The sequence below is a fragment of the Macaca fascicularis genome, chromosome 7, assembly GCF_037993035.2.
Source record: "Macaca fascicularis isolate 582-1 chromosome 7, T2T-MFA8v1.1".
In the NCBI taxonomy this organism is placed as follows: Eukaryota; Metazoa; Chordata; class Mammalia; order Primates; family Cercopithecidae; genus Macaca; species Macaca fascicularis.
Genome location: NC_088381.1, coordinates 42,770,706 through 42,780,000, shown reverse-complemented (window position 1 = coordinate 42,780,000; position 9,295 = coordinate 42,770,706). Strand labels below are relative to the sequence as shown.

The 9,295-nt window shown below is 48.8% G+C and overlaps 1 protein-coding gene across 45 annotated transcripts in view; it reads left to right on the top strand.

Moving 5' to 3' along the window:
- The window catches only part of MEGF11 (multiple EGF like domains 11), a 391,182-nt gene that overhangs the window by 128,993 nt on the left and 252,894 nt on the right, over positions 1-9,295 (top strand). The gene's annotated exons all lie outside the window — the stretch shown is intronic.

Genomic DNA, 9,295 nt, shown 5'->3' with positions numbered 1-9,295 from the left:
GAGGTGAAGTGCCGGCCGTGACCCGACCGGGCTGCAAGCCAGAAGTTACCAGTGTCATGGACAAAGGGCCTCAATAAATTGCTTTAAAAATTTGAATACCTGACTCATTTATTATTCTGAATAGAGCTGACAAAATCTTACATTATCCATCTACTTTTCTGTGTCATGAGATCATTTTGGGTCTTTGAAACGGTATAATGTTTTTCATCATAGCATGAGTACACCATCACAGCGTGGACACATGCCACACCATCATGATGGCAATCTCGCCGCAGCCAGATGGCTTCAAGGCTGCCTGGGAGGCTCCCCCAAGTGGCCTGTGTCCCTAGGGGTAGCAGGCTTAGGGCTCAAGCCCTCTGTGCACCCCTGCTCTTTGGGAAAATGTGCCCCAAGAAGCACAGGGGGAGAATCTGGGCCTGGAGGAGGGTAAGCTGTGGAGGAGTTGCCCATAGGGCCCTCCCTTTTCTGTTTTCAAAATGAAGGTGGCTTTATGGTGGTTAAAACAAATGTATTTTTAAGACAGGATCCTGCTGTCTCACATAGGTTGGATCTCACCCAGTGGCACAATCATAGCTCACTCTAGCCTCAAACTCTGAGGATTAAGAGATCCTCTTGCCTCAGCCTCCTGAGTAGCTGGGACTGCAGGGATGCATCACCATGCCTGGCTGGTGTTTAAAAATACTGAAAATGTATAGAGAAGAAAGTAAGTTGGTTAGGCCTGGTGGTTCATGCCTGTAATCCCAGCACTTTGGGAGGCTGAGGCTGGAGGATCACTTGAGTCTAGGAGCTCCAGACCAGTCTGGGCAACAGTGAGACCTTGTCTCTACAAAAAAAAAAAAAAAAAAAAAAAAAAAAAAGCCAGTTGTGGTAGTGTGAGCTTGTGGTCCCAGCTACTCGGAAGGCTGAGGTGGGAGGATCTCGTAAGCCCAGGGAGGTCACAACTGCAGTGAGCTGTGACGGTGCCACCACACTCCAGCCTGGGTAACAGAGACGCAGTCTCAAAAAAAAAAAAAAAAAGAAAGAAAGAAAGAAAGTCACCTAAAATGTCGTTATCCAGACATTTTTGTTAACATTTTTAACACCCTCTGAGCATCTTTCTGTCCTTGCCCCCTCGCTGTCCGCACACACACCGTATGCCCATGCACACGCAGTTTATATACATGTGATCATAATGTTCATGCTGCTTGGTAACCTGCATTTTTCACATAATAAGACTTTAGGGTCATCTTTCCATGTCGGTGAACTTACACATATTAGTCTTAAAATATCTTTGCTTTTCTGACTATAGTGATGATAATGCTCATTGTAAGAAACACTAATATAACAAAAATGTTTGACTTAGAAAGCACAAGTCTTCCATCCCTTTCCAAGAAGATGACCAATATTATTAATGCCCTGGTGTATGGGCTTCCATACTTTTCCACATCAGTATTTTTAATGATTGCATAATAGTTTGTTATATAGACAGGGTGGAATTTATTATCAAAGGCCCCATTCATGAGCATTTAGGTTGCTTCAGTGCTGCAGCAAGCATCTCTCTCTCTCTCTCTCTTTTTTTTTTTTTTTGGAGACAGAGTCTGGCTGTCACCCAGGCTGGAATGCAGTAGGATGCTCACATCTCACTGCAGCCTCAACCTCCTGGCCTCAAGCGATCCTCCCACCTCAGCCTCCCTAGTAGCTAGGACTACATGCACAGACCACCATGCCTGGCTTTTTTTTTTTTTTTTTTTTTTTTGTTATTGTTTGTGGGGACGGGAATCTCACTATGTTGCCCAGGCTGGTCTCAAACTCCTGATCTCAAGTGATCTGCCTGCCTTGGCCTCCCAAAGTGCTGGGATTACAGGCCTGAGCCACTGTGCCCGGCTCAAATATCTCTTTATCAAGAGAATGCAACAAACATTCTTGAACCTGTCTTTGGCCCTGGCCAGGTTTTAAACACGAAATTGCAGAAATGGAATGCTGGGTTAAAGATATATGTCAAAACATGTTTACCTATATTGACAACCTTCTTTTTAGAACACGTGTAGGGCACTTCAAACTTTGAGACAATTGGTTTCTGGCTTCAGAATCCCCTGGCCTAGGTCAGTTGGGAAGGTTCTCTAAGGAAACCTGGAGAGGCTACCCTTGTCTGATGCCCATGTCTGTGGGCTGACAGCCAGGCTCTTCTGTTTATCCCCAGACTCAGGGGGTCTAGTGACTGGGGAGAGGTGGCTCCTGAGGTGTGGTGGGAGAGATCCTGTCCTAGTGTGGGCTCTTGGCTGGAACGCAGCACACGAAAGACGCCCATCTTCAAAGGGTGCTGAAGATTAGACAGAGAGGTGAGCAGCAACTAAGGGTCCCGACCATCCCAACAATACTAATCTCCGCGTTTCACCACTGGGCTGCAGTTTGCAGGGCACCACCTGCATTATCTGTTTAATCCTCGCAAGGAACTGTTGTTCTCTCATCCTTCCTATTTGTAAAAGAGGAAAAGGAGGCTCAGGGCAGTTAAATGAGTTTTCCAGGATCAAAGACTAGAATTCAATTCTGCTGCCTCCCCTGCATTATCTCCCTGCAGCTGGGAGATGGCGCAAACCTGAAGTGCAGGGGTGAAGAGGGAGGAGAAGATGAGGAAGGGAAGGGCAGGGAAGGGAGATACTTCGTAGGTAAGCTTACAGAGTTAGAAGGGTCCAAGAGATAATGTAGTCTGACTCCCACCCTGTGCACCAGCAGAGTGAAACTCAGAGAGGTTAAGCAACCTTTCCTGGGTCACACAGCAAGGTAGTGACTTAGGAGGCATAGAGGAACCGGTACTGACTTTGAATTCAATAGTGGAGACCCAAGGGTAGGGGAAGTATGGCTTTCTGAGCCCCGACAGGAGGGAGTTGGGAGGCTGGGTGAGCTTGTGAAAGGTTCTCTCTCCCTTCAGAGGCGGCCCTGATCAAGAGTGGATCCAGAGGCATCTAGAATGGAGATGGGCCAGACTCAACATGCAGGGGACCTGCTGGGACATTAGCATCAATTCCTACAAAGGCCTCTGATTTCCCATCACACTGGCCAGAGGCTTCCTGCAGGGAGAGGCCTTGGTGCTAAGCCACATCCTGGATCTACTACCCTCTCCTAGCCATTCCCACCTCCCCTCCAGCAAGTGTTCAGGGACTTGGGGCAGGGCCCTGCCTGAGTCTCCTCTGTGTCACAGTGGCTGGTGAGCATTCAATAAATGTTTGCTGAAGGGATGGATGAAAGATGAGATCTGTCTTGATAATTGTACAGTTAAGACTGATCCAGGAGTCCCCCAAAACATACAGCCATGCCTAGATTCTACAGCAGAGGATTTTTCTATCAAGGTCTTTTTTTTCTTCCAGTTCCTTAGAAACTCTAAAATTACAGAGTTAGAAGAGTCTTTGAGGTGAAGGATGTGGATGGGAAGGAAACTAATAGTTCATTGGGTACCATCTATGTGCCAGACCTTAGGCCAATCGCGTTACCTGCATTCTCATGTACTATCTTAACAGCCCTTGAAGTTGGTCTTCCTTGATGTGCAAGACGTGAAACACTCAGCCCTGGAGCAGGTAAACAACTCCACTGGGTTATGCAGCCAGGAAGGCAAGGGCAGGATTCAAACCCAGGTCGGGTGGACTCTACCATTCCCTTCACATGAAGACTGCAACCAAGTTTTTGTGTGTCCTTGAGCAAGTCACCTCCCTTTCAGGGAACAATTTCCCCTTCTGGGAGATGAGGTGTTGGACCCTTTCTGCTCCCAGGTTTGTCTCGGTGCCAGTTCTGACACCATGTGGCTTGCTGTCCAGCCCATCATCCTCACAGTTCAGCTCCCGTGAGAGGCTTGGCCTTCCAGGGATTCTCTAGGACTCCCTCCCTCTGCGCCCTTCTCCCCCCTGGGCCCCTGTGGCTGCACCTTGTTGTTTAAGGAATGTTTTCTTTAAGGGGGCAGGGATGGAGACAAATCCCCATGGAGCTGAAGGGCCCTGGGAGGCTGACTTGTCTTCAGAGGTTTTGTGGATGTCGCCATGATTTAATGCAGGGCATGAGGGATACCTACAGTTATGAGAACTCCATAGCCCTGGGAGGAGGTGGGAGAGGGCGGTTGAGAAGGCCAGGAGTGGGCAGGTTGTGGGTGGGGAGGGGCCAGGCAAGCATCCAGGTTGGTCAGCTGAATGTGTCCTGATTTGCAAAGAAATGGAAAGATGGAGATAATTGCTTTGTGAGAAATGGAATGGCCTAAGAACATAGATAAGTTTTCTCCCTTCATCTTCAGAGGGGCTGGAGGCTGGGGCTGCAGATGCTGCCTGCTTGGGAGTCAGGGCAGGCAGGAGGCAGTTTGGGGGCCCAGAATTCAGAGGCTGCGCCTGTTGTGGAAGGGAGGCTGGTGCTTTATTAGTTTGGCGGTTTCTACCGCTCTGCTCCAGGATAGGCTGTGATTTCTCTCCGGGCCTGACTGATGTCAGGGCCACTCGCTCTCTGCTGGGCTTGAGAGTGCAGGGGACAGGACAGTCTCTTGACCCTGATGAATGGTGGCTGCAACCCTCATGGTACCATTTTCAGGATTTGTAGCCCGAGGCTTCCCAGGCAAGCAGAAAGCAGAATTTATCAGGGTGGTGGAGCAGGGACTTGGAGGGGTACATTTAACTTGTCTCTGGAGGTGACTCCAATCCCCTCTGATTTATCCCAGGGGGCAGGCACCTGGCAGGGACTCCACATTGGCACTGAGAATTTTTGCTGTGCTCCTGCAGTCAGGGAATCACTCTTTTGGAGATTAAGAGCTGTGGATTTATTTTTAAAACTTTTTTTTTTTTTAAGTACAGGAAGATTAGAAAGCATTCAACATAAACCCAACCCCTGGTGGGACTGCTGCAGGGCAGGAGACTTCATCAAGGCAAAGGACGAAGCTTCTTAATTATGAGGGCTGATCCAACTCCTCTTTTCATCTTGCACTAATCAGGCCCTAGCAAGGCCAGTAAATGGAGAGGGTTGGGGACTGGGAGCCAGCTGAGAGAGCCGGGGCAGAGGAAGAGGAAGGCCACTAGACGGGGCGATAACCTTGGCATTTGCCCCATTGTGTGCAAACTTGGCTTTTTGTTTTATTCAGAAAAAAGTAGAGAAGTGTGTGTGTATCTTCTGTAAATAGAAGATAGAAAGCTCTCTCTCCATCCACATGCCGGGGGGAAATGTGAGGCATTTGCTTTATCAGCTCCAGTTTGGGGTTTGCTTCTGCTGCTTCTCAGACCTGAAAGCGCCTTTTCATGAGGCGTCTGGAACACCCAGTCCCCAACTGCAGCTTGAACTATTGCCTGGGCTTCAATGCCTGCCTTGTGCTAGTGTGGGGAGCAGACATGCACTGGTGCTGATGAGGTGGTCCAGGCAGGAGTCTTTGAATTGCTCTCAGGATGTCCTGGGCGCCTACTGTACAGTATCTGATGCCACCAGATTGGTGTCTCTGCAAGTGCAATGTTAACACAACACGGAATGCCTTGTGCGGTGTGACCTGCTGTTGGGATGGATCTTTGATGTCCTCTCTCAGGCCAGACACAAGCAATGTGGCTGATGCTGAGGCTTGGGATGGTTGAGAGGTTGGGGTGGAGGTTGGCTGTAGAGTCAGTAGTCAATTGACAAAGATGTTGAGCCCCTGCATGTGCAGGCAATGCTCTTGGAGCTGGGGACATAGCCGTGAACACAACAGATGGAAACCCCTGCCCTCATCAAGTATATGTTCTAGTGGCATGGTACGAGGGGAAGGAAATAATCCTTAGGTCCTAGGGTCCAGAGGGAACAGCCAAGGCCATATCTAAGTGGTAAATATAGGAGGGGAGAAATTTCCAAAGTGGTAACACCTGTTTAGCAGTATAGGCACAATGCATGGCACCTGTGTTGTCCCTCCCCAGCGTTCAAGACAGACATTACTAATCAATCCTGGCATGCTTTCCCACTCAGCCCCACTTCCTCAGCACAGCATTCTAAACAGCCACTATAATAGATCCCCTTTGTTGTGGGAGTGGGAACTTCCCTGGGCCCACAAAATAGTGTCTGACTGCTGGCACTCCTGCTGCCAGTGCAAATATGTTGAGAAGCAAAGGATCACGGGAATATGGACTGGGATGGACAGAGAGCAGGCTGCAGGCACATGAGCCAGGCTCCAGCATCCAAGATTTAGGCACAGTCAGGAGGATGAAGCCAGTGGTGGAAGTGAAACAGGTGGGGTATGATTTTTGCACAGATGGACCTTGAGGTCGTAACAGCTGATCCTAGGGCTGAGGCCATCTGTCTGTCTGCCCTCTGCCCCAATTTATGCATCTTGGCTAATGTGAGCAATTAGTGTCTGGCCAGATGTGTGCTGCCACGGAGACAGAGACGCCTCCATAGGTGCTGGTGCTAGTGATGGCAGGGTCCCAGGCAGAGGCAGGGGCCTCCAGAGGATACTGCCATCTCTAAGACCTGCTCAGCCAGCAAAGCCAACCCAGGCTGGAGCAGAAGCCCTGGACAGGAGGAGGGATCCTTTGCTATGATGCCAGTGTCCCTTAATCTACCTGATGGCATTTTCCTTTAACACCAGGTGCCAGGCATAGGAGGCTCTTGGGTGTTAGAATAAACAAGTGCATGCAGACTCTCAGGGCACAGCTTGACATGCACCAGGACTTTCTTGAGACTTGGCGTTGAGGGAGGGGAGCAGAGTTTCCTAAGCCGCTATCATCAGGAACGCCACTCTTAGAGCTGTGTCACTAGAAAGAGTTCCATGGGAAATATTGGGTGAAACAAAAAGCCAAATGGTCTCTTTATTTTGGGTCTTCTCAGAGTCTAAGCTATGCTAAAATGCTTAGACTGAATATTTAGGATGGGGACATAGCAAGCAGCATTTCCCAAGCTTGGAGACATTCACCCTTGGAGACATTCATCTGAGAGATTTCTATCAGTGTCTCCTAGGGCTAGTGTTCCACAGAACCCAGATGTAGAGAATGCCTTCCAGAGGTGCCCATGCTGCCCACCACTGCACTGCAGTGCAAGCTCTCTGCTGTCTGGTTCCTCCAAAGTTCCTGCACATTCCTGCCTCCACGCACTGCTTGGGTGGACCTGCCCCAGAAATGCCCTTTCTCTAACCTCCACCTTTGCACATGCCATCCAGTCCAAGTCCCACCCACTCCACAAAGGCTTTCACAGCGCCCCCAGTGGGACTTAATCCCTTGCGGCTTTGAGCATCTTCAAGTGCACTGCAGCTGATGGCATTTTGCACGGCCCAGGCCAGGGCAGGTGGTGCGCCAAGAATGCTCAGTTTGGGCTGTGGCCTGTGGGTGGCCACGTGGGCTGACAACACCATGTCTGCAGGTGTGAGAGGTACGCCTCCTGGGCACTTTTCTTCCCTTTATCCCCCCTGCCCAGTCCATCAGGGGTAAAGCAGCCATGGTGCCCAATAAGGAAAGAAAATTTTCCACCTCTGCAACTTCCTCTGCTCTCTAATATGTAGAGAGCTGGACCAGAGGGAAGAGAACCAGCAGATCTATTTACATGGACTCTTCCCCTGAAGTGAAACCAGGGGCATTTTCTTATTTAATTATTAATGCCCTAAATCAGATGGTGCCCAATATGTTAACCTCTGTCACTCCAAATGGAGTCGGCCTAATAACCACTGCAGCAGGATTGATTTTCCCTCAGTCATCTCATAAGCATATGTCTTTGGGATCTGTCCTCAGAGAGATCCCAGGAAAGTCCCATTAAAGTTAATGGGGATGAGTTGCCCCCATGTAGTGACGGTTCCTTTCTTCACTGCGCCTGAGTGAAGTGAGACAAGGAGAATTCCCTTCCTTCCTTCCTTCCTTCCTTCCTTCCTTCCTTCCTTCCTTCCTTTCTTCTTTCCTTCCTTCCTTCCTTCCTTCCTTCCTTCCTTCCTTCCTTCCTTCCTCCCTCCCTCCCTCCCTCTCTCTCTCTTTCTTTCTTTCTTTTCTTCTTTTTTCTTTTCTTTCTTTCTTCCCCCCTTCCTTTCTCCTTCCTTCCTTCCTTCCTTTCTCCTTCCTTCCTTCCTTCCTTCCTTCCTTCCTTCCTTCCTTCTTTTCGTTCTTTTCTCTCTCTCTCTCTCCATGAGGATTTTAAAATCTCACAGATTACAGCAGTGATCCAAGTTACCTCTCTCTCCCAACACATGGGTCAAAAGGGAGCAGAGAAACAATCTTCTCTTATCCAGGTGGCCTCATCTTTTGATACTCTTGGTGTAATGAGTTTGAAGACGCTGTCAGGAGGTTCTCTCGGGAGAATGCCGGAGATTATAGGAGTGGCCCAAGTAATGAGTCAAGGCCACAGAGAGAATTAAGACAAGGCAGGGCATCCCCTACAGCTGGCATTCAGACTCCATGCCTTCTGGAGCTCTGTGTCCCATTTTTTATTTCTTTATTTGATGCCTGATTGGCCCAAACCCCACTTGGAAGAAGATGCTTGTTCCACTTTTGACTCTCCGCATATGTCAATGCCATGTCCTAGGCAGGCTCTTTCTCCGCTCTAGGTTGAATCTCCCAGAGGAGAATGAATTGAAATGATCGCTGAGCTCTGCAGCCCTGGTGTTGCACAGACTCCAGTTTGTGTGGAGACTTCTGAGGCGCTGATTGGGTCTCTGGGGATGGGGGAGTGGGCTGGGGGGAGTGGGTGGGGAGCTCTGAGCAGCTACTTGTGCTTTGCATACTCCTGGACTCTGCACATGGAACAGAAACACCAGAATCGCTCCTCTCTTTCTGATTTTCAGAATGCATTCATTTGAAATCTGGCTAAATCTGCATTTCAGTCAGATGGTTTCCAGATCTCAAATAGAAACACCTCATTAATCATTAATTTAGACCCCCACGGTTATACAGAATTTGTGACAATTTGTTTATCTTTGAAGGAGCTGCTGAGAAAGAGTTTAACAAGGAAATTATTGTGGAGGGGAGGAGAATGTTTAACCTTTCAGAAGAGCACTCCATTTAGCTTCCCTGAGGGTACAAATGGGGGTGTGTGCAAAATACATGCCGGCTTTTATCTGTTCTCCTAAGTAGGGTGAGCGCTTCCTCATCTGCGAACTCAGGGCCCAGTGGGATAGATCCCCAACCATTTCAAGCCTGCGACCCCTTTCCAATGTCAAAATATTTTCTATAACACCCCCACCCCCAGTTATTAGAAGTTGCAATTTTTAGTGTTGCTGATTAAGAAGAAAAGCTACTCTGAATTCAGTAAAGCTTTTAAATAAATCATGATAGCATCTACATACACATGAAAAATAGTTCCATCTTTCTGAGTCACAGCGTTCATTCAGCCTACAGATGATGTTTGGGTGCTCATGATT